General features: G+C 35.5%; 1 long non-coding RNA gene across 1 annotated transcript; it reads left to right on the forward strand.

Annotated features, from left to right (window-relative positions):
* Positions 1-26494, forward strand: LOC144970223 (uncharacterized). Its single transcript, XR_013644923.1, has 3 exons — positions 1-75; positions 23187-23293; positions 26428-26494. It is a non-coding gene; the product is annotated as an uncharacterized LOC144970223 (long non-coding RNA).
* Positions 26495-27101: the final 607 nt, after the last annotated feature.

Below are 27101 nucleotides of genomic sequence, written 5' to 3' on the forward strand. Positions count from 1 at the left end.
ACTCAACCAAATTCACAGGAAAAGGGTATAATCTGTTAAATCAGAAATATAATGGTACGCCACCAGCACAAAAAGGTATAACCTAGGGTATAATTTTGTTCCTTTTGTGTAAGAACTCGTCAATTCCAAAAGATTATTTGAATTGCTCTAATGCTATCAATGGACACAACCTGTCGCAAAATATTTTAACAATTATTCTTTTAAGCTTCTATCGTTTCTCTTTCTTTTCGAACCTTGTTATTCTGTTTCCCAGATTGATTAAGCAATAATTACTTCGCTGGGTTTAGTCTTGTGTGGCTATGTGGTCTTGTGGTATAAAACTCGCTTTCGGGTCGGATCTGGGTTCGAGCCTCGCTCGACGGATTGTTGAGTCCTTGGAAAAGGACTCACAGTCTTTCATCGTACTCAGGTGTAAAATTGTTACCTTGTCGTTAACAGTGTTGTCTAAGTCTGTGGGTATTGAGCAATATAAAAGCTCAAGTTTTTTGTTGTTGTTGTTTTTATGCAAGAAACTAGTGTTCTAATCTAAATGAAAATTGTGTTTTGACATTGGATGATAAAACACATGTGAAATCCGACTGCTAATGATTAATTTATAACTATTCTAACATTAAAAATGAAATAACATAGACGGTCTTTATATTACTGGTAAATTATTGGTTTATATCAAATATGTATTGATAGAGAAAATGTCTTTCTTATATTTAAAAACAGCATGTTGAAACAAATTAAACCAAAAAAAAATACTTCTTTATATGCAGATTTGTGATCAGTGGAAGTGTTCGTATTTAGGGGAGCAACGGCATATTTTGATTTTGTTTTTAAATTAAGAGTAAATCATTAGATTTCTTTGACCTAGATATATCATGACGATTAGAATTTTTAAAAATAATCTCTAACTTTTAATCGTCATTATCATTATCGTTTATCATCGTTTTCAGTGTCGTCATCGCTGTCTCGAAAATAATGATTTGCTGCTCCTCTGGTATTTACTGTTAAAATACGAGTATATATGATAACGTCCGAGTGGGTTGGGATTTTTCAGATTGTTTATGTTAGTTTTGTTCAATAATTTTATTGTATATAATATGTATTATTTGTTTTTCTTTTATCTGTATTTTTGGTCAATTTTCTTTCTGCTTTGTGCTCCTATTAAAAAGAAATCCAATTGAAACTTCGAAATTGCACTTTGATATTCAAAGGAAGAAATTTTATATGACTGTCAAATTGCTGTTGTCATGATTTATTAAATGATTTTCACAAATCTGAATGCACTGGCGTGGGCCACAATCTATACCCATGATAGGATCCATAGACAACTTCAGTGATCGAGTGATATTTTTAATTCAGAAAAGTGAGTGGAGCAGGCACTTATGATGGTAATAACAAGATATGAAGTGAGTAGAAAAGTGCCAGAAGACAATAGAGAATAATTTTTTTTTTCGCGGCGGTGGTGGGGTTTGAACCTGCGACCTTATTGGTACGACAACTCCGCCTGGCAGGTGAGAGCGTGGCTCTACCGTGTGAGCTATCCACGAACACAAAAATATTCGTTTCAAACCCAAAGTCATTTCTAGATCCCTCTCTCACCCACTTCTTGAGATCGCCGATTCGTTCGCCACCATCGCGAAGTAATTTTGACCAGCAGTTAAGCTTAATAGCCAATATTCTCATCACAAACATATAACATAGAAACGATTGAGACATTGAGTATGCTCCGGTGTATGGGGTGAATTTTTAATTCAGAAAAGTGAGTGGAGCAGGCACTTATGTTGGTAACAACAAGATATGAAGTGAGTAGAAAAGTGCCAGAAGACAATAAAGAATAAAAAAAATTTTTCCGCGGCGGTGGTGGGGTTTGAACCTGCGACCTTATTGGTACGACAACTCCGCCTGGCAGGTGAGAGCGTGGCTCTACCGTGTGAGCTATCCACGAACACAAAAATATTCGTTTCAAACCCAAAGTCATTTCTAGATCCCTCTCTCACCCACTTCTTGAGGTCGCCGATTCGTTCGCCACCATCGCGAAGTAATTTTGACCAGCAGTTAAGCTTAATAGCCAATATTCTCATCACATACATATAACATAGAAACGATTGAGACATTGAGTATGCTCCGGTGTATGGGGTGAATTTTTAATTCAGAAAAGTGAGTGGAGCAGGCACTTATGTTGGTAACAACAAGATATGAAGTGAGTAGAAAAGTGCCAGAAGACAATAGAGAATAAAAAAATTTTTTCCGCGGCGGTGGTGGGGTTTGAACCTGCGACCTTATTGGTACGACAACTCCGCCTGGCAGGTGAGAGCGTGGCTCTACCGTGTGAGTTATCCACGAACACAAAATTTTTATTCTCTATTGTCTTCTGGCACTTTTCTACTCACTTCATATCTTGTTGTTACCAACATAAGTGCCTGCTCCACTCACTTTTCTGAATTAAAAATTCACCCCATACACCGGAGCATACTCAAGGTCTCAATCGTTTCTATGTTATATGTTTGTGATGAGAATATTGGCTATTAAGCTTAACTGCTGGTCAAAATTACTTCGCGATGGTGGCGAACGAATCGGCGATCTCAAGAAGTGGGTGAGAGAGGGATCGAGAAATGACTTTGGGTTTGAAACGAATATTTTTGTGTTCGTGGATAGCTCACACGGTAGAGCCACGCTCTCACCTGCCAGGCGGAGTTGTCGTACCAATAAGGTCGCAGGTTCAAACCCCACCACCGCCGCGAAAAAAATTTTTTATTCTCTATTGTCTTCTGGCACTTTTCTACTCACTTCATATCTTGTTGATCGAGTGATAACAACTTTGCTTTAGAGTAGAGGAAGGTCGACAAATGGACCTTTTTTACATATGCCCATCGTAAATATCAATTACGTGAGTACAACTCGTTAAAATTCAAACCACATATGCCTCCGCCCCTCCCCCCCCCCAACACACACACAAACACACTTACACACAATAATAGAGAGTGATAACAACTTTGCTTTAGAGTAGAGGAAGGTCGACAAATGGACCTTTTTTACATATGCCCATCGTAAATATCAATTACGTGAGTACAACTCGTTAAAATTCAAACCACATATGCCTCCGCCCCCCCCCCCCCCCCCCCCCCCAACACACACACACAAACACACTTACACACAATAATATACACACATTCTAAAAAATAAACCCACTAGAACATTCATGAAGCCCAATATCCATTCAGTGTGCTCAAGGCATTTAAAAATGGTCCTAAGCCAATAGCAACATGAGAGACGTGAATGATGCCGGTTGGGCAACATGACATTTTTCTCCGACACGGATAACACCGTAACCGACCAGATACTCATTTAACAAATGAGTACGATGAGAGAATATGTTTTCGACTCATGTCGCCTAAAACACAGAGGTTATTCAATGCACTAGAAATAAAAGCGGAAATGCCTTGATGGAAGATTTAACTGTGAATATAAATTGTTGTCAAATTCAGCCTTCGGCAAGTGTTAGAAATCTCGGGGTATTCCTGGAATAATGAATTTCCTACGAAAATGCAAGTAGACAGCTTCTACAGAACTCTTTGAAATAATCTTAAGAAAATATCCACCATTATAGATTTCCTTATTAAAGATGCAAAACTGAAACTCGTCACAACTCTTGTCACGTCTAGATTATTGCAACGGTCTTGTGTCCCGCATACGCCATGATAAAATCTCGCGCCTGCAGGTCATACAGAATAGTGCAGCTAAATTCGTATCAATACAGAAGACAATGGCACAGTCCCTGTCTTTTCTGTATGAGATGCACTGGCTGCCAGTCAAGGTAAGAATCATTTTAAAGATTGCTCTGATTTGTTTTAAAAGCTTAAATGATGAAGCACCTGACTACATCAAAAGCATGTTAGAAATGGACAGTGCGTTATTTTTATTGACATATTTCAGATTTGAATAACCCAAAACTATCTAAGATTTCATCAAACAGTTTTTTGCAAAAGGTGCAGAATTTATTAAAATTTTGATTGATATAAGTTTTAACACTGTGCACTCTTTGGTTGTTGGTTTATGATGCCATGAGAAGAAACGGGTAATTTTGAAATAAATCGTAGTTTACAGTGTATTTGTTTTAACATGGACACATTTCAGGTTTGAATAACTCAAGAACAGCTGCAACGACATCAATTTGGTTTTCAACATATTAATTCAAGTTTATTAAAGTTTTTTTTTCCTGATATCTTATATATTTGTGATCGTGTGTTTGCGCAATTGTCCAATCTAAAGCTCCACGTTACCACCACCGTTTTGAATGGCAAGCAAGCATCTCTCCAGTTCGTCCCTCGTCTTTTGCAGCATTAGTAATGTGACTGAGCGAACTGCTTAGCATTTTTTTTTTGTCTTCAGGTGACATCACGCACAAAAGAAGTTTACAGTGTCAAGGCAATGTTCCAAGTTGATATCCTTAGATCGACAAGTTAAATAGAATAAACTTTCGAGAATCATGTCGGACAAAGCCTAAATAAATCACGATCAAAATTATATCAAAATTACCCTTTTCTACCGATGACGTCATAAATCAGCTAGCAAAGGATGCACAGTGTTAAAACTTATATCAATCTAAACTTGAATAAGTTCTGGACATGTGGAAAAATTGTTTGATGAGATCTTACATATCTAGCTCTCTAGTTATTCAAGACTGAAATGTCTTCTTTTTTTTTTTTTTTAGCTTGGGCGACCAAGAGTTTCTAAAAAAGTTAGCTCGGGATAGAGAATGGGGGAATCTGTTTGTCTGTGGCCTATACCCTGACCCAAGGTAAAAAAAAAGGCAATGATGATGATATATAAAGGTGCGATATCCACTAAACGTGCTATAAGCGCTTTACAAGGGGACCCTATCCAACGGCAACACTTAACATGTAGGACGAGACATGGCGCCTGTTTGGCGAAATTACCATTTTTTCTGATTCTAACGGCCAGGCACTCATTTTACACTTAAGTACAGTGAGAAAAAGTGCATAAAGAGCCTTTTTCAAGGACCAGATTATGTACCTCTCAGAGCGGGACTCGAACCCAGGACCTTGCGATCTGAAGGCGTGAGTCGTACCGCTAGACCACATAGCCGCACTATCTATCCACTTGCGGAAAGAAATTGGAGGTTTGGTTTCTTACCTAGGATGGCGCTTTGTTGTATATTTTACTTTTCATTTGAACATCAAATTTTATAACTGAAAATCAAATAACACTATCTAGATATAGATACGAATGGAGGGTTAATATACCAGTGTCTTGTTGTTTCCAGTTATTTTATTTTATTTTGTTTTTGTTTTTTTTTATCTAATTTTACAAGTCCTGTCATCACAGTATCATAGTATCATTGTGTTACTTTGAGGAAAGCGAGTGGACTTAACTGCAAATTTATTAATAAAGACAAAGATCTGCCCTACGTTGCTGGGAATTCTTGGGTGTATAGGATTTGCTTTGAAGTTACCAAAACATTTCTTGATTTGTGAAGAGAATAACATTATTATGGTAGACAAGAAATGCTCAGACATGAATTGTCATTTAAACAAATTATAAGATAAAAAATACTTTATTGATCCTAATTGGAAATTAGTGGTGTCTATTTGATAATTATCCCACATGTGGTCACTTACAAATGTTGTGTGCTGAAAATGATATGAAACTAGTCTAGAAACGTAGATGTGTTGACATAAGCCGTAAACTGTATAAGACAACTGTATTTTTCATGTGCTGAGAATTGTTGGCATCTATTGATGGGTAAGAAGAAATGCCAATAGAACCTTTACATTTTCAGCTCAGGATATTACACAACATTTGGCGACTGTTTATGTTAACAGCAAAACTTTGTTCCTACTCGACGGAGATTGATCAACTCGTGGAACGTTTAACAATTTCTTAATGTCTTTAGACCGTCAATTGGGTGGTTAGTTCTCACTAAATTCTATCTGCAAGACTAAACGTTTGATGATACATAGTTCTGTGTCTTTGTGCGTGTGATCTAGGGGGCAGAACTGAAAAAAAAACTATATTACATTAACACATACCAGCAATTGCCCAAAGCATTACTGTTAATACTGATAGGAACGTGGATACTCTTTAAAAAGTTAGGACTAGGCGTTTAATACGATTAATTCAGAAACGTGAGTGGAGCAAGCACTTATGTTGATAATAGCAAGAAATGAAGTGAGTAGGAAAGTGCCAGAAAGACATTAGAGAATAACAATTTCGATGCGGTGATGGGGGCTCGAACTCGTGACCTTACAGTTAAGACAACTCCACCTGGTCAGGGAGATCGTGGTTCTACTCCAGTGGTGGATAGCTCAAACAGTAGAGCTACGCCCTCCCCGACCAGGCTGAGTTGTCGTACCAGTGAGGTCGAGGGTTCGAGCCCTCATCGCCGCCGCGAAATTTTTATTCTCTATTTTCTTTCTGGCATTTTCCGACTCACTTCATTTCTTATTACTATTACGATTAAGAGTGGTAAAACACTATTTCTCATCACGATAAAGAAAATATAATGTGCAATGAGAGCGGCTTAAATTCCAAGACATTTAACAACATCTGCAATATTCCAGACATGTATAAAACTTGTTCTCTAACAAAATTGTGCCATAATAAACTAAGAATAATTGCAAATGTCAAATTGTTAAAGCTGGTATTATAATTGTAAGTGTTCGTTTCTTTATGATAAAGATCTGAAAAGTGTGTATGATCTTTTTTTCCCGATATTTTACAACAGTAGTTACTCCCTAATTTCTCAATTTAGATTGTTTGCACAGTTTATGTTTATGGAAGGCTGATGAAATTGTCTGGCAAGCATAATATACAAAAGACAGCAATGGTGAATGGGGTGATACACGAAGAGATGAAACAAATTCATAATTAAGAAATTTTATAAACCAACCATGATGATATACATGTCAAGATAATTCAATATAAACATTCTGATTGGTAGGGTAGAAACAGAAGTAGGACAAAGCACCGCACCGACTACTCAAAGAAAGTTAGCATTGCGTTCTACGATCTATGAACTGCTTAAAAAATCACTATTGGTGTGTTCTGTTAGGTTCACCATTAAGTGTATCATATAAGTCATGTCATCCAGCCAACCTAACAGACGCCACAATCCTTTCTGATCCTGCGTACATTGACTAATCACCTTTTGTTCATTATTATGGGTAAAATTTGTTATTTCCTATGACGATAGATTAATAAGACTCCGAACTTGATTATGTATAGATTAGATAGACGTTTAGACGCAAGTAAGGCGTTGTTCAACCTCATAATGTAATTTTACTCATCTTATGATTGTCTGATGAGAGTCATTGTTGCCGTTGTTGGTGAGGTCGTCCGCCGCAGGAAGTTTCCCTCCGCCAGACAGAAGTATTGCTGGATGTCATATTTCCAGGGGCTTCGTTTTCTCGCTTTCGATCATTCTCCTCTCGGCTTCTACCAATGAATAGAAACATGTATCCACCTATTGACATTCATTCTTGCCTCGTGCGCTGTTCATTTTCATTTGATTATAGTTACAAAGTTACATGTTTCATTCTGTCATTTTTTTGGACAACAGCTTTTCAAAGTCTATTATCTAGTCTTATTTGTGCTATCGGTCTGAACAATCAAACTTTGTTTTAGTAATAATAATCCTTGTTTAAATAGTTAATAACAAACAGACTTTCGTATTGGAGGCTTACTGTTTTTAATCACGCGTAAGTTGTGCATTATGACCCGCTTTTTAAAAACAGTGAGTCCTAATAAATAACAAGTACCTGCAGATATCGTCCCACAAAGGATTAAGATTGAGTACTCGAGTCCCAAGTATGCTCAAGTCCGACGTGTATAGTATAATAACGAAAATAGATCTCATTCCTTCAGAAGCCTGCTTTCTGCAAAGAATGTGATCCCATTTGTCCAAACTGTAATATGTAGTAATGGATGATCAAGAGATAATGTTTCAACCTCTCTCTCACACACACACACACACACACACACACACACACGCACACACACACACACTCACAAAAAATGTCCATTACCTCGCTTTCTTCCTCTCTCCTTTATTATATAAACCATGTTGATTGCTACACAAAGAGACCGGTATTGGTTCCCAGTTCACTGAAGGTTATTTTTGACGCTATCGAAACCGTAATAAATTTTAAATACAATGAGTCTGGTAATTTCAATTAACTTCTTTTCTTTTCACTATTCACAACTCATGCTTAGAGTAACCGTTTAAGTCTAAGTAGAGCAGAAGTCAAAACGTTCCACAAACCACACCGAAGGCGTTATATATTACATACAAGGGAGATAACCTCCAACTCATCCCATTTGAAACCCAACCGCAGGAATTTCCCTTCTCTAGACCGAAGTATTGCTGGATGTCATATTTCCAGCCAAGGGCTTCTTTTTCTCGCTTCCGATCATTTTCTTCTCGGCTGCTGCCAATGAATAGAAATATGTGTCCACTTATTCTTGCTTCCTGCCCAGTATATTTTCATTTGATTATAGTTCCATGTTTCATCTGTCATTTTTTGGACAACAGCTTTTCAAACTCTATTCTTTAGTTTTATTTGTGCTATTGGTCTAAACAATCAAATATTTTTATAGTAATAACAACCCTTGTTTAAATATATAGTAACGAAGGGACTTTCGTAATTGAGGCTTACTGTTTTTAATCACGCGTAAGTTGTGCATTCTGACACGCTTTTTAAAAACAGTGAGTCCTAATAAATAACAAGTACCTGCAGATATCGTCCCACAATGGATTAAGATTGAGTACTCGAGTCCCAAGTATGCTCAATTCCGACGTGTATTGTATAATAGCGAGAATCAGAAGCCTCCGCTCTATTAAGAATGTGATCAGATATGTCCAAACTGTCAGAAAACTGCAATTTGTAGTAATGGATGATCAAGAGATAATGTTTCAACCGCTCTCTCTCTCTCTCTCTCTCTCTCTCTCTCTCTCTCTCTCTCTCTCTCTCTCTCCCTCCCTCTCTCTCTCTCTTTCACACACACTCACACAAAAAAAACCTTCCACTATCTCACTTTCTTTTTCTCTCCTTTATTCTATAAACCATGTTGACTGCTACACAAAGGGACCGGTATTGGTTCCCAGTTCACTGAAGGTTATTTATCCTGACCCTTCTGTCCACCATACAATGACTTTTTTGGCGCTATCGAAACCGCGATTAATTTAAACACAACGAGTTTGATAATTCCAAATAACTTCTTTTCTTTTCACTCACTATTCACAACTCATGCTTAGAGTAACCGATTTCTTTTCCTTAAGTCTAAGTAGGACAGAAGTCAAAACGCTCCGCAAACCACACTGGAGCGTTATAATATATTACACTCAAGGGAGATAACTTCCGACTCATCCCATTTGAAATCCAACCTTTCCGTGTCTCGCTTGGCAAACCATGACACGACGCCCTGTGGGAATCCAGTCCTGGGCGTCTATTAGTCACTCGTCAATGGAACACCCTCTTCTCCTCTCAAAAAAAAAAGATATATATATCAATCCCTCCATTAACATTGACATTTTCCACATTGTTTCTAAACTAAGAGATAGAAAGATAAATAAGCGAATTTATTGAGATCTCCTCGACATGCTTTACTGGCTGAATGTATGTCAGTCACATGTTAACGAGGTCTGGTTCCCAAAGCTAGATTTGAATCCGACTTATAAACTTACACGGGCGAAGCACTAAGTGCTTATCATTTGTTCGAAAAGATATGATAAAACTCTTTGCATCTTAAGTTGGCAAAAATATTCATAAATAAAAAAGGGTCCTCCAAATTGTTTATCCTGTATTTATCTATTTTCTGACTTCCCCGTGATCCATCTTTCTCTTGATCAAATTTGGTTGGGGTGGCTTTAATTGAGTGCTTCTTGTAACGGAAGGTTGTTTTTTTTTCGAATTAACGTGGGGCTTTTTTTGTTTTGTTTTGTTTTTGTTATTGTTTTTTTTTTTGTTTTTTTTTGGGGTGGGGGCTTTTTGTTTGTTATTTTTTGTTGGTTTTTTTTTTTTTTTTTGGGGGGGGGTGGGGGGGGGGGGGGGGGCATTCAATTCTTAGGGTGATATCGTTCTGAATTGTTCGTTTCAATAATGTTTTTTTTTTTTAATTTGTCAAAATAATTATATTCAAAATTTGCTGGGGCAAGTGAACATATTATAAAGTTCATTAGATAAACTTTAGCTTTCGAACCATTTCAGTACCGTATTTTTTAAATTCTATGGTAGCTATTTCCGTTGATACAAAGTCAAGTCTTAGCCGGAGACATTCAACTGTGGAGGAAATCGAGGTATATAATACCCACCTGAAGGGAACTGGAGAGGACGACCCAAGACATAATTCGAGGAAGAAAAGCTGTTGTTTGCCTAGAATATCTCTAAGGGGATCTCAAGGAACTTAGGCAAATATTCTACTGTACTTTGAGAAAAACACGTTTTGTAAAAAAAAAAAAAAGCCAGAAATATGGTCCTTCAAATTGCAATCGATTAAAATGACGATCGTCGTGTCAAAAAACTCTCAAACCTGAGATGGAGATTCAGTCCCAGAGATTTATTCAAAGTACAGCAGTGCGGCTATGTGGTCTTATGGTATGACACTCGCTTTCGGATCGGAAGCTCCTGGGTTCGACCTCGCTCGGAGCATAGTTGAGTCCTTGGAGAAGGCTCTTTACTCACATTCCTTTATCGTACTCAGGTGTAAAATGAGCACCTGGCCGTTAAGAGCGTTGTCTCTGTCCGAAAAAATTGTAATATCGCCCAACAGGCGTATGTCTCGTCCTACATGTTAAATGTTGCTGTTGGCCTTGTAAAGCGCTTTGGGCACATTTAGTGGATATTGCTCTATACAAAAGCTCAATTTATTTTGTATTAGTAGACAAAGATACACACAATTCATGTCATTCATTTTTTGTAAACTCAGGCATGTGGTTTTAATTTATTTTGTGAATATCTCTTTTATTACCAAAACAACATCAGATGGTTGAATATTTACTGAGTTGTAAAATACAGGCCATCTGTATTCTTCTCTTCCATGAATGATTGATAATGTCAATGTGATAAATACACATCCTACAATATATCGAGGTGACCTAAAACATGGTTTGTATGTGACGCCTGGTCAATTATTCTAATCTTTCCTTGGATGGTATAGACCCTAAAAACAAATATCCCCTTGGGGATGAATAATAGTTGTTGTTTGTTTTTTTTAACTTTTAACATCTGCATAAACCCGACAGAATACCATTAGAGGCAAAATGGTCACACATGCTATGAGATCAGCTCGAAATTATTTAGTTTTAATTTCAGGCTCAACTCAACATATCGCTGTATTGGGACGGTTTGTCTCTCTACTCACGCCATTATGACGGTGTGAGCCAATGTCAAAATATGAATATAAAGTTATAATGAATAGAAATGTGAAGCTTTAGTTTTCATCACTTTTAGAAACTATAATATACTTATCTGTTGTCCTTAACCTTACTCTGAAAAAAACACGTGTTTAAACTTTTGGCCAGAAAACTCCTCCTTCAAATATCGATCGATTTAAACGACCCTCATCTTGATAAAAACTCTCAAAATTGGCACCTAAGTGCGGAGTCCCAGGTTTGAGTCTTTACCAAGATGAGGGGTTTTTTTTAAGTCGATCGATATTCAATTTGAAGGACTGCGTTTTCTGGCCAAATTTTTAAAACACGAGTGTTTTTTTCCCAGACTGCGGCAGTTAACTGGTTAATAAAACTCTAACTCGAGTCTTATACTTTTCAGCGTATTTTAAACTTTTAACGCCCACATCATCTCGACATAATACCATTTTGAGTTAGTGACTCAGATATGTTTAATTTTAGTAGGCCTTAAATTTCAGGAAAATAAACTTCAAAGTGACTACTTTTTATATCTCTAGTTACTAACTATTTTTTAAAATTATGTGATAGTGTTAATGAACTTTTACAACATGCTACATTCCGTTTCATGATTGAAACGTGAGCTAAATGGAATTTTTATTCTAATGACATTACGCATGGGTACTCCGATTATCACTACTAGTGATATTTGATATGGGTTCATTTATTAATGACCTAACCTTTTAAGGTATTTTGTATTTCTGGCATTCTAAAAACCAATCTGCATCAGCATTATCAAAAAGATCATATTATCCACTATCACTATTACCATTATCATCATCATCATCATCATCATCATCATCATCATCATCATCATCATCATCATCATCATCAATATCATCGTCGTCATCATATCATCATCTTTATAACCATAATCATTACAACCATCGATATTCTGGAGGTTACGAGGCCAACTCAAAAAAACTGCGAAAATGTATTGGCCAGCTAGCTGTTTGTTGTGCTAAGAGTCTCTATCCTCTACATAAACATACCACAGAGACGATAAAGGCATTGAATTGTATTAAGTAAATTGAATAAATGATTTATTGTCGGTAAAAATACATCCTACATGCATCTTTTATACAAAGACACAAAACTATATAAAAATAATGATTTAAAAATGATAATAATACAAATAATGTTTATTTTCTTAATAAAATCTGACTTATAAATCATAAAGCCCCTTTTGGCTTTTCATCGACATAAGAATTGTTACTGTAGATACTGTAAATACATATAAATTGAATACTATATATTTTACACATAAACTGTCTATAGTTTTATATTAAACATTAGGACTACGTACGAGAACAGAAAACGGATCTGAATAAGTTAAAGAAGCTTGCTGGCCAACTAACTTCGCGGAGGTCGTATGTGTTGGACCCGTGATCTCCAGTTGACGGTGTGAGAGAGAGAGAGAGAGAGAGAGAGAGAGAGAGAGAGAGAGAGAGAGAGAGAGAGAGCTCTAGTAATTAATGACCTGAGTTTGATACGATTTTTTTGGGATCGTGGATAGCTCATACGGTAGAGTCACGCTCTCATTGGCCAGGCGGAGTTGTCGTACCAATAAGGTCGCGGGTTCAAACACCCATCACCGCCGCGAAAAATTTATAATAGTCTCTCAAACCTATTCAAATATGTCTCTGTTCTCATTGTGCTCTGACAGATTATTCCACGGAACTGCAGCGGCATATCGAAAATAATGTTTACCAAAATGGGTTGTTTTGACATATGGGACATTGAATAAGCTCCAATGTTACGGAAATATTGTTGGACTCAAGAAATATACTACAGTCAAAACTAATTTTTAGAGTGGATGACATCGTCTGTAGAGCGTCCGTCTTGCGGCCAGTCGAAGGATGTAGTACCAGACGGGTCATGTACCATGGCAGTGGATTTCATCTGCGTTTCATTTATTAATTAATTGAAACTCTTTAATTTACAAACGTTGACACGTAAGAAGAATGTTGATAAGTAAAATTATGCTACGATTCTTGATTTTACTTTTGATTTATAATCTATGACAGTGAAATGAAGCAAAAAATAGTGAAATTTACATTGATTGCTCGGTTATATAACTTTGAAAATTATTATCGATATATCAAAATTTAAAAGAGCATTTAAAGATGATTAAATCCTGTCATTGTACGGTACGATACGAATGTGTCAGAGATCACTTTCCCTCTCTATAGAAAAAATATATTCAGACCTGTTACCTTATGGTCTATAACAGAAACGTGCGCTTTGGTCTTTTATAACGACGAGCTCGATAACGCTATTTCATTTCCGCAATACTGATATTTTTTTCATTCGTTAAAGTGATACTAGAATCTGTAGACTGTAAAAACTAATGAACTCAAATGAATATGGATATAACATCTTAGAAAAAGAACAAAATTGCCAAACACCGAACGTTTCGTGCTCAAAACATAAATACATCACTGAAAATCCAGGCAGATTGAAAAAGTATAGTCGGGAACATTGTCCGCGAGTAAGTTACATTCCGTGTTTAGTATTGTTTTCTTATTTGATGCTGCTCTATTAATTTCTGTTTATTGTTTCCATTTAGGCATTTCATTACTCTAGTGTATCAGATAGAAGGGGGTGGGGAGTAATAGAAGGGGGAGGGGGAGATGGGCACTTTGGCCAAACTTCAATGGAAGCGGGGGGGGGGGGGGATGGGTCGAAATAGAAGAGTGGTGTTGCACAATTTGACCAATCCATTGAAGAGAAAAAGGAGAAGGGATGCGGATTTAGGCGAGGCGAAATGTGATGCATAAAATTGTTTTCCTTCAATAAAATATACTGCTGGTAAAATAAAAGCGGCAGAAAAGAGTGTATCTTTTTCAAAATTATTTAATTATAAATGGCTGACATTTAATGGAAAGGTGGAGGGGGGTGTGAATAAACTTGAGTATGTGCAAAAATTCTGAAACAAAAATTGACATGAAGGGGGCGTCTATTTGATACAGTAGAGAAATTCATAAAAAATATAGTTTATATTCATTCGCCTCTTGTTACATACAAATGGATTGGTTTAGTCTAAATCCAGTTTTCCCTTATTTTGTCAATCTCAACTGACAGATGGGTGGATAAGAAAGCTTTAGATGACAGAGTAACGTTGCCTGGCTTTACTGTGATAATGAATACCCATATCCCATAGACACTGCAGACTCGAACTAAATACAGACTACGATTGACACGAAATCACACTTTCGTCGATTGCATTTATCTATCCACAGCCAATATTACAGTAACAGAATATGACGAATGATCTTTGTAGAGTTTTAAGAAAAATAATCAGAAAAAAATGAAAATAAAAAAAAAATTAAAAAATTAAAAAATAATAATGATTTAAAAAAAAAATATATTTTATATAATATATATATATATATATATATATATATATATATATATAATATATATATATATATATGAGTGTTGGTTGCTTCCAACGAAATGGAGGACATAGTAGACAAGTTGTATCTGTTAGTGACCTTATATATATATATAATATATATATTATATATATATATATATATATAATATATGTATAAGTAACATGCCCAACAGTGATTTTATATATATATATAATATATAATATATATATATATATAATATATATAATATATTGTGTGGTGTGTGTATAAATAAATAACATGCCCAACAGTGATTTGTTTGAACCAAACTCTAAATAAAATGTTGAAACGAAATCTATTGTGAGATAACAATAAATAAACGTAGACAACATCCATCATGTATTTACGAATTGGAAATTAATCGAGAAATTGAATTATTCCATATTATAGATTGTCCATTTTAAAGCTGTGAAGTAAACCGATGGGATAGAGCTCAGCTCTTGTCGCTGATTGGGATAAGCAGTGTGAAAAGTTGTGGAGGGCATTTATTTATTTTAACATTCTTTAGTAACAGGTGTTTTGAGTATAAAATTCGACAAATATACAATACGGTTCAACACTAGAATGGCATTCAAATGTTATCTACCTCTTCTATAGGAATATAAGACCTCATCCTACCTTACCCGAATTCTCTCATTCCCAAGAGATTCATAAGGCTTTGGCAGAATTTTTTGAACAACCAGGCGATCTTCTGATCATTTTCTAAATACATCACCTATCCAGTGTAGTAATTTCCTCCTAATCTCTATGTTGCTCTTTTCTGTGCCACCCCTATCAATAATTTGTCATTTGGTGCATGCTGGTGTCATCTAGATAGAACGGGGCTTCTGAGACACCAAGACATAGCAATTATCACGTTTCTCCTCCTCTACTTTTTTTTTTATTCCAATGACTACGATGTTACTAGTGTGCATCTGTGTGAATGTGTCTATGTCAATATTGTATTGTTATAAATGTGTAACCAAATTACAAATTGCCACTTTTTTTAGGACAATAAAGATTTATTATTATTATTATTATTATTATTATTATTATTATTATTATTATTATTATTATTATTATTATTATTATTATTATTATTATTATCATTATTATTATTATTATTATTATTATTATTATTATTATTATTATTATTATTATTATTATTATTATTATTATATCACCATCATCAATGTTATTATTATTATTATTATTATTATTATTATTATTATTATTATTATTATTATTATTACTTTGATGAGTTGTAAGTATCATATTTATATAGCAGTAATGTAAGGACAGGAATAAACTCTAGATAAAAAGCGACTCTGTCTATTTTATAATATCAGCGTTCCTTCAAATGTTGTGCAGCTTTTTGAATTATTGTGGGCCCTTTGGACCAGAAAGTTCAACACCAGAGTACATTAATATTTCACATGTCACTCTGACTGGAGATTTAATATTAATTTTATTGATGTTACTTTTACTTTTACGTTTACTCTTACTTTTATTTTCTTATTTTTCATTTACTACGTATAATGCTTTAGAAAATGACATCGATTTAACATTTCTAAAACGTTTATCTATTCATTCTTGTAATTCACGTTTGTAAAACCAATTATTTATGGATACATTTTTAAAAAAAATATGATATACTTTATTTGTTTTATTATATTTTCATTACTATCTTATTTTGTATATTAGAATAGTTGTGGAGTTTTTCCCCGCTCTGGGTGCTTGAACTCAAAAGCCTCGTTTTATGGTTTCAAAGAGAGCCAAAAAGGTAGCTAAATGATATTTTTACAATTAGAAGAAATAGTAATTGTTATATACAGATGTAACTGAAGAAATTGTAAATTTTTAGATTTTCCTTTTCATTCTGCAGTAATTCTTCTCAATCTTATGGCTGTATTTTCATTAACGTTTCAATTACAGACTCGTCAAAGAACAAACCATGTTGTGTTGGTTAAACGTATCTAAATGGAGCAAACATTGAGACGTGATTTATTTCTGTTACCAATTTGGAAGTTAAATTACCTTGCCGCTCTAACTTTGACGGCCCAGACTTAATTGAATCAGAAGAGCATTCATTAAGGGGCGCTATTCCAATTCAAGGACGCAATGTCGGAGTTAATTTAAGCAATTTTATCAACAACTCAACAATGCAATAAGATTCAATAGTCTGACGTCACGTCCGCCCAGAAACGAGCAGATGGCTAGAAATTGTTCACATGGCATGTGATCAGAATGTATAAAAGCCAAAACATGATCAGATTTATAATGTTTTTCTCCTCTGGATACACTTTTATGCTCGTTGGAGAAGGTCATAAGGTCGTACGCGATTGTTCCGATAGTTTAAAACAAGTTATTAAGTTACTATGCGTCATTACAAGGGAAGTGACCACACGACTGTTGAACCCTATTAGATAGCTGGGCTTGTTTTAGATTTCCGGAACAATAATCTTTCCATATATGCCTTATTTATAGATTAAGCTTGAAATGTAGATTTGATTGCCAGGTTCATCTCATTCAGCATAATACTGTTTTTTAAACACAACATTGTCACGAAAGAAATAAGATATGTACTGTCCAAAACCTTAATACAGGAAACATCTGCATAAAGTCCCATAATTACATAAAACTAAAAAGCAGACTGGCAAGAGGACCAGACAGCAAATTATCAATTCAAACAGACTTACGTTTGTTTATGGAATGGGTTCCCGTAAGAAGTGATAGAAACTTAAAAACAATACAGAAATCTTAGAAACGTGGGAAAATGCCAAAGAATGAAGTGATCGCAGCGTGTATTTGAAATGTGTGTGTGTCTGTGTGTCTGTGTGTGTGTGTGTGTGTGTGTGTGGTGTGTATGTGTTGAAAATGATAAATGTGAGCTGTATTCTGAATCCTTCATTTAAGAGGCTACTACAACGACCACGAGAAGAAGAAAAAGAGTAAGAAGAAGAAGAAGAAGAAGAAGAAGAAGAAGAAGAAGAAGAAGAAGAAGAAGAAGAAGAAGAAGAAGAAGAAGAAGAAGAAGAAGAAGAAGAAGAAGAAGAAGAAGAAGAAGAAGAAGAAGAAGAAGAAGAAGAAGAAGAAGAAGAAGAAGAAGAAGAAGAAGAAGAAGAAAATTATTGGTCACATTCTTATTTATGGAGAGAAGCCAGGTCGGGTTCTATTCACCTCAAAGTAATCGCTGGGTTACAAAAGTTTGAAATACATAGCGGGGTTAATGATCTGTTGGGAACACATCGATTCCTTGTGCACGAAGTACCTGACAATGAAATGTCAATATGCAATGGGTACGTCACAAGTCTGGAAGCATTCCTGTCTAATCATTACTCAGTGCTGTCAACCTGTGTCTATTGATCTTGACCGATGTGGACATTACACTGTTAGAATCAATGTGATGAAGAGCATCTTTCTGTAATATGACGTTTCATTACTATTCTCTATATATCTATGTCTCTCTTCTCTCCCCATCTATCTTTCTCACCCTCTCTACTCTTTCTCTCTCTCTCTCTCTCTCTCTCTCTCTCTCTCTCTCTCTCTCTCTCTCTCTCTTCTCTCAATCTTTCTCAGAACTATTTTGTCCGGTGTGGACATTGTACAGATATAAGCAATGTGATATACAGAATATTTCTGTAAAATGGTTTTCATTACTACATCTCTCTCTCTCTCTCTCTCTCTCTCTCTCTCTCTCTCTCTCTCTCTCTCTCTCTCACTCTCTCTCACTCTCTCTCTCACTCTCTCACACTCTCTCTCACTCTCTCTCTCACTCTCTCTCTCACTCATTCTCTCTCTCTCACTCATTCTCTCTCTCTCCCTCTCTTTCTCTCTCTCACTCTCTCTTATCTCTCTCTCCCCACCTTTTATCTCTTTCTCTCATCTTTGTCTATTCCTATACCTTTCTTTCACTCTTCCCATTCTCCTCTCCATCTCTCTCTCTTTGTTTATCCTTCGCTATTTTATGTAGTTCTATCTCCTTTACCTTTTCCACTTCCTTTGTTCTAAAGGTCATCATTAAATTTCAGCCGATGTCAAGCTTTTAAGTCATTGATTTAAAAGGCCGTGCAAACAAAATGATAGTAACAATATTTGTATAGGCCTTCTTTGATTTACTATTTACTCATGTAGCATCAACTCAAGCCGGTAATGTGCATAGTATCATTAAAGACTATTCGTCACATGTTTACGAATGGAAGAGCGGCCAAGTCGCTGTGTATTCACCCCATGCCAAGGGTACAAAAGTTTGAAATACACAGGGGTTAATGATCTGTTTGGAACAGCGACTCTTCGATTCCTTGTGCACCAAGTATCTCACTATGAATTGTCAGTATGCAACAGGCGCGTCACAAGTCTAGAGACTTTCTTGGTTAATATAATCGTTACTCAGTGCTGTCAACCTGTGGTTATCGATCTTGATCGATGTGGGCATGATTACATGTTATGGGAAAATGATGAAGAGAATCTTTCTGCGAAGTTTCATTACTCTCTATCCTCCTCCTCCTTACCCTCCTCCTCCTCCTCCTCCTCCTCCTCCTCCTCCTCCTCCTCCTCCTCATCCTCTTCCTCATGATACATAAACGTGAAATTAAAATTAATTATTCTCGTAAAAACAAATAAATTTAGATTTAATCTAATGTTAATAGTTTTACTATAAATGAACATTTTAGCATATAAATGACTCTGTCATAAAGCAGTCTGAAGGGATGAGTCTCCCAATATGATCCATGGAATCCGAAATCCGATTTGCATATATCTTTTATATATATATATATATATATATATATATATATATATATATATATATATATATATATATATATACGATTATATATATATATATATATATATATATATATATATAGTGTGTGTGTGTGTGTGTGTGTGTGTGTGTGTTGAATGAAGTGTTGGTCTCCTTTTAGGCAAAGAGAGAGAGAGAGAGAGAGAGAGAGAGAGAGAGAGAGAGAGAGAGAGAGAGAGAGATTGACCTTCAACTCAGCATTCAAAATAATATTCTTAATTCGAATTTTGTGACCTGGTTCGTGACGCAAATGTTCAACAGGGAACTAACATCTTGAATACTATTTGCAAATAGATAGCTGGAAGTCGCGTGTTTAATGACCAGACTTCGCATAAAGCTAAACAAATCAAAATGTAGGCGTAAACAATTTTCCCTTCCAGCCAAGTTCCACATAAAACTTTTTAGTGGAAAAAAGTAATTCTAACTTGGCATGTGATGGAATCGTCATGAAAGATTTTGGCAGAAGGTTAAAGGTCATGTAGCACTGAGAAATCGAAAATTAATTATTGAAGAAATTAAATGTAAACATATATTATTACCGATTCGATTACAGTTGTCTGATCTTGTAGATGGTTATATACAGATATCGGTTTATAGAGAGATAGATATATAGATAGATAGATAGATAGATAGATATATAGATAGATAGATAGATAGATAGATAGATAGATAGATAGATAGATAGATAGATAGATAGATAGATAGTTAGATAGATAGATAGATAGATAGATAGTTAGATAGATAGATAGATAGATAGATAGATAGATAGATAGATAGATAGATAGATAGATAGATAGATAGATAGATGGATATTGAATCGTGTTGGATACAAACAAGGTACGAAATAACTGTCAGATAAAGAAAATGTATTGTGACGATTATATTGAATTTATTACTGTTTCGTCACGACCATATTACCTAACTCGGGAATATACTCATGTCATCATCGTCAACGTCTACATTCCACCATCATCAGACAACACCACAGCGAAAAATATTTTGAGGAAAGAAATACAGGACATTCAAATTAAGTCACCCGATGCCGTATTGATGGTCACTGGCGATTTTAACCAATGTAACGATTTTACTCTCCCGGGACTTCATCAATACGTGGACTGCGAGACAAGGGACAAAAAAACATTAGATTTATTCCTGTGTAATATTAAAAATAGTTATAAATGTTTACCCCGTGCCCCATTAGGTTTATCTGACCACTGCATGCTCTTGCTACTCCCCACCTACCGCCCTGTTTTTAAACGTGTAAAACCAGTAAAGAAAAGTGTACAGATCTGGAACGGAAGTGTGTGTGAAGATTTGCGTGGTTGTTTTGAATGCACTGACTGGAATGTTTTTATCGAATCATGTGATAGTGTGGATGAGCTGAATGACTGTGTGAGTGAGTATTTAAAATTCTGTGAACAGCTAGTGTCTTGTAAAAAAGAAATAAAATATTATCCTAACAATAAGCCTTGGATAACAAAAGATCTAAAACTTTTATTGAACCAAAAGAAAACTCTCTATACTAGTGGAAACAAAAAAGATCTGAAAACAAAACAAAAAGAGATAAAGAGGGTAATATCTAGTTGTAGAGACAAGTACAAAAATAAAATTGAAAAATGCTTTTCTTCTGGGGATATACGGGACACGTGGCGGGGGCTTAAAACTGCTGTTAACTATAATCCAAAGCCCACGATTATATCAGAAGATATCGAAATTGAAACTTTAAATAAATTTTATTCACGTTTCGACACAGCAAACAAATTTGATATTGAAAATGAAAAACATAAATTAGACAGGGCTTTGGAAGATGAAATGGCTGTTGAGGTCAGTGAAGAGGAAACGAGATTCGTATTTTCGAAACTAAACGAGAGGAAGGCTGCTGGGCCGGATGGATTGAAAGGAAAACTATTAAAAGAATGTGCCCACCAGCTTTCCCCCATTTATACACATATTTTTAACTGGTCCCTCCAATGCGTTTCAATCCCTGAAATTTGGAAAACTTCGAAAATTATTCCTGTTCCAAAAAAAGAAAAACTTGAAGCTATGAACGATCTCAGACCTGTTGCACTGACTTCAATAGTCATGAAATCTTTAGAAAAACTTGGTCTTATTAAAATTAGGAATCAGTTTATGCCATTGAGTGATAGTCATCAATTTGCTTACAAACCAGGACGTGGCGTAGAGGATGCCATTTTGCTGTTTACAAACAACATCTACAGGCATCTAGATCACGCTAGGAGCTATTGCAGATTGCTTTTTGCAGATTTTTCTTCAGCGTTCAATACAATGCAACCCCAGTTGGTTGTTCAAAAATTGACTAGTCTGAATTTAAACAAGTATATAATTGCTTGGGTGCTCGAATTTCTTACGGAGAGAGCACAATATGTTCAATTAGGGCAAAACAAATCTTCCTGTATAACTACAAATACTGGCGCTCCTCAAGGTTGTGTATTGTCCCCTGTATTATTCACAATATACACGAATGACTGTAGAAGTCAAAACCTGAGTGTACCTTTAATAAAGTTTGCAGATGACACCGCTCTTCAAGGCCTCATAACAAATGGCAACGAAGTGGCTTATAGGCAAGAAATTGATAGATTTGTGTCTTGGTGTGATGCCCACCACCTAGAGCTTAACATAAGCAAGACAAAGGAGCTAGTGATTGACTTTAGGAGAGTGAAGGAACCGATAGAACCGTTAAAATTAAAGGACCAATTCGTCCAGCGAGTTCCTCACTACAAATACCTTGGTGTAACGATTGATGACAGGTTCAAGTGGGATGAACACTTGAAAATAATTAGGCATAAGATGTGCAGACGTACATATTTTTTATCAAAACTCTCTCAGTTTAGAATAGATAAAACCCTCTGCACATTATTTTATAGAGCAGTAATCGAAAGTGTTTTGTCATTTTGTATAACAGCTTGGGGAGGCAATTGCTTAGCAGTGGAAAGGAACAAAATAAATTCAAATATTAAAAAATCCATTAAACGCTATATAAATGATGTTGACGATGTAGATCTTTTATACGAGAAATTTTGTATAAATAAAATAACTAAAATATTAAATGACCAGTATCATCCACTAAGACCATCAATTATTATGTCAGAAAGAAGTGGTCGCCCTTTCTCTATTTCAACGAAAACAGAGAGACACCGAAAATCTTTTCTGCCGTCCAGTATTAGGCTTTATAACAACAAGCAATAATCATTTTATATAATTATTTCTCATTTTTACTTTTTAAAAATATAAATATTAATTTATTAATTTATTTGTTTTGCAATCTTTTCAATTTTCAATTTATAGTGACAGTTTTAACTATTTTACAGTGTTGAAATTATTCATATTATAAAGCGCAGCTCTGGTTATAGAGCTGCTCCTTTTTTATATATATACATCCTATTTCCATTGTATTTTTATCTTATGTGTAAATTATAACACGTCTGTACAAAAAATTTCCTTTTTGGGATGCAATAAAGTATTATTATTATTATTATTATTATTATTATTATTATTATTATTATTATTATTATTATTATTATTATTATTATTATTATTATTATTAAAGGCCTAAAACATCGATGTAGACTGACTCCAACATCGTGGTAAAAACACACAGTCCTGACGATGATTGAATGGCCTGAAACATCGATTTAGACTGACTCCAACAACTTGGTAAATATTACAATAATAGATAGATAGATAGATAGATAGATAGATAGATAGATAGATAGATAGATAGATAGATAGATAGATAGATAGATAGATAGATAGGTCGATAGATAGATAGGGAGATAGAATTGTTTATATAGGAAGAGAATGTGTGTGAGTGCGTGTGTGTGTGAGAGAGAGAGAGTGAGAGAGAGAGGGAGAGAGAGAGAGAGAGAGAGAGAGAGAGAGAGAGAGAGAGAGAGATTGGCCTATGTCCAAGCATTCAAAATAATTATAAAACAACAATTTATTCGAATTACGTGATTGGTTCGTGACGTAAGGATTCCACAGGGAACCAACATCTTGATTACTAAAGCATTGGGTATTGGGACGGCTTTGTTTAACAATCCAAAGGGAAACATAAAATAGAATAGTAGACCGATAACCTTTCTACAAATCGGTATAAGAGTGGCTAGAAACGTGTTAAGTATAATCTATTTCGGATTGATGAATGTATACAATTGACGGTTCCTCTGTGACCTCTTGTTGCTATGCCTTCAAGCTATTGACATGGATGCCTTTTAACTATTATCTTATAGTATGAGCCTTCAGTTCTTCAATCAACATACTGTGCATACACTTTTGAAAATTACGTCAGTAATTTTTTTTTGCTTATTGATTTTCCATTGTCTCCTTAACAATTGGGGAGGAGAGAATATTTTGGTTGTCAATTTACAATTATGTAAATTACTTTCTTTGTTCAGTTCACTTTTAAAAATCACTCACTCCACCTATACATCCTTGACCCGGTTTTCAATTCTATCACCGTTTGGGGTTTTATCAATGACATTAACCCACTCCTGTGCAATTCTCAAATTGCTTTTTAACGACGTCCTGAGTGAATTGAGATACTGACTCACTATCTGATTATAATTCAATTTGGTTCTCACTCGTGCGCCTTTCGTGCGCTTTTCGACCTCACAACCAGGATATCAATATCGCCGAACTGTATCTTGGTTTCTTTAAGAAGACTGAGATCGGTTCTTGTTTCATTTCCCTGATCTTGATTAAATGAAAATATTGCAAAAATCAATTTACAGCTTTATGGGGGTTTTTTTGTTATTGACACTCGGCTTCGGACATGTGACTCTGGATCGAGTCCTGCTGCGACGGTTGAAATTTGAGATTTTCGAAAAACACTTTACTCACAATCTCTCATTGTACTTAAGTATAAAATGAGTTCCTGGCCGGTTAAAGTGTGTTTTTATCATCAATAGGTGTTATACCTCTGCTTATATGTTTACTGTTGCTGTTGACTTGGAACCCCTTGTAAATCGTTTTATGCTCATTTAAAAAGAACAGTGCTCTATATAAAGTTCACTTTTTGTTTTTAAAATTGTGATATCCTTTGATTTAATTATCTAGTATTTATCCGTCTTCGTATAATCGTAACTTTTTTTTTTTCGTGAATATTTTTAAAAATTCGTTAATAACATAGGCAGTGTTGTCGACGATCACGTGGGCCTAGCATAAGGTTCGGATAGCTCAGTTGGTAAAGCACTCGGTTTAGCATCATTCCTGGAAGCAGTCGAGATTTTTCTGACCTAACTTTCCACCTTGCATTGACTTGGGTAGCTGACTTTGTTAAATTTTACAGAAATTATGTTAGCATGCTCTAATGTCCTACGTATCGGGTAGCTCTAAAGGTCGTAGAGAAGCATGCAGAGAAAAGAAAACTTGAGGTTTTTTTATCTACTAAATGTGCTCAAAGCGATTTACAAGGAGTCCCAGGTCAATAGCAACAATTTACATTTAGGAAGTGGCACAAAGCCTGTGGGGCGCTATTAAAATTCGTCTGTTCCGGGTCGATTCACCATTTCATACGGTGAGCAAAGAGTCATGTCGAAAGACGTGACTTTGCACCGCCCAAAGCAAGAGTCTACATTTGGACCCAATGGTCCGTTTGCAAGTGCTGTTCCACATGACCACAAAACCACCACACAAAAAAAAAAAGAATTTTGAAAGGAACAGTTGACAAGCCAGACGCCCGTGAGGACCATCGGATATCAGATTCCATCAACAATCGCCTTGGTAAATATATTCTGTAAGGTGATTTGAATCAATAGTGACTTTGTTTTCATTTCAGACTATTTACAATGGGGTGTGGGTGAGAGACCAAGATACGCCGTCTACCATCAACGTTAGACGCTATAGAAATTATTTTGCCCGTCCCTTGAGACCAAAGTACGTGATTTCTTCTCTCTTTTATAAAAAGGTCCTTTTTTTCGAAATCAGGTTTACTCGGTAATAAATGGATTTGTTCCATTCAACCGGAATTGAAATCTTTCTGTACTATTAATTTCAAATTGCTCATTGCGCTTAATAGAGGATGTTGCTTATCTTTCAAAATGTTCAAAAATATTTATAGAAATATTCTCCATAGAGGGTATTTTATGAAGGCAGGCTGGACTGCACAATGCTTTTGGCTCTTCATACAACTTTATCTATTCTTTCTATATCCCCAGCAGTGAGGGCACCACCCCAGCAACTGATTCCAAATGTTATAACACTTTGAACTATTGACAAATAGAACATATTAAGGATTTCTTTTGTAATATAAAAAGAATTTAGTTTTCTATGGAAAAGTAATGTAGAAATAAGTTTTGAACAAATATTATTTACATGCAATAAATGCCATTAGACTCCATTACATAATCAGCGTGGACGGTGAGGATAAAAAATTTACCAAATCACAAGTTCAAAATAGGCTGGCTTTCTTGTCAGTGATGTGTTTTATAAATTAAACTTCCAGACCTTTATGGATGGAACGAAATTGACGTCGCTCAACTCATTTTAATTGTTTTTAGACAGCCTGTTGACTGATTAGTTCTCACTCAATTTTATCAATTATATAAAAACATTACTTCAGACTATAACATTTAAGGTTACACAACGTTTTGTGTGTGTGTGTGTGTGTGTACGTTATATCCGATTGCCAGATTTGAGTATTTTATCTAGACGTATAGCATCAATAGTTACACCACAATAAACCCGTTCTCGACTAACAAACTAGGGTTATTGAACTCTGGGGAGTTGACAACATAATGATATACATTGACTCGCCGCAGATCGTCAAATTTTATTCTTTTATTCCCTAGGTGATCTATAAATATTCTACGACCAAAGAGCAGTGATTGTTCGTTCACGAGTTCAATGGAGATCATAATCCAATCCGATCCATGATTGTCCCAGCTTGAAGGGTTGAAGATAAATGCAACACTGTGTAGATCTGGGTCGTGGAGCTTCTATGACCAGTGTACACGTTTCTGTCTATTGATGCTATGCAGTTAGGTAAAATATTCACTACATCCACCAGCCAAATAATAAAACATACCAACACCCAATACTGTGTGTAACTTTTATCGTTTATAGTCTGATTGATATAATTTAGTGAGAACTAATCACTAACAGGCCGAAAAAAATAATAACTAAGGACTGAGTGATGTAACTTAGTTCCTTTATAAAGGAGTGGATTCCTCATCCGAGTGGATGCGCCCTAGGTACGTCACTTGTCTTTGGAATTAAATTTTTGTCGGTTTAATCCCAGTGGAGACATTTGAATTCTCCTCTTTAGTATTTGAATGCCGCCTTTTGCACAAACCATTTTGTGTCGATTTTACTCACATAACACCTAACTTAGGCCCGAGATTTCAATCGTAGACATCGTGAACTTATAGCCTGACACCGTAGCCATCGAAAAGTTATAGATAGAATGCGCTTGGCCAAGGAGTTCACAACATTGCCATTCGGAAGTATTACGGACCAACACACA

This window comes from Berghia stephanieae, chromosome 4, assembly GCF_034508935.2.
Source record: "Berghia stephanieae isolate SIO BIC M18660-M18661 chromosome 4, UCSD_Bste_1.3, whole genome shotgun sequence".
Classification (NCBI taxonomy): Eukaryota; Metazoa; Mollusca; class Gastropoda; order Nudibranchia; family Aeolidiidae; genus Berghia; species Berghia stephanieae.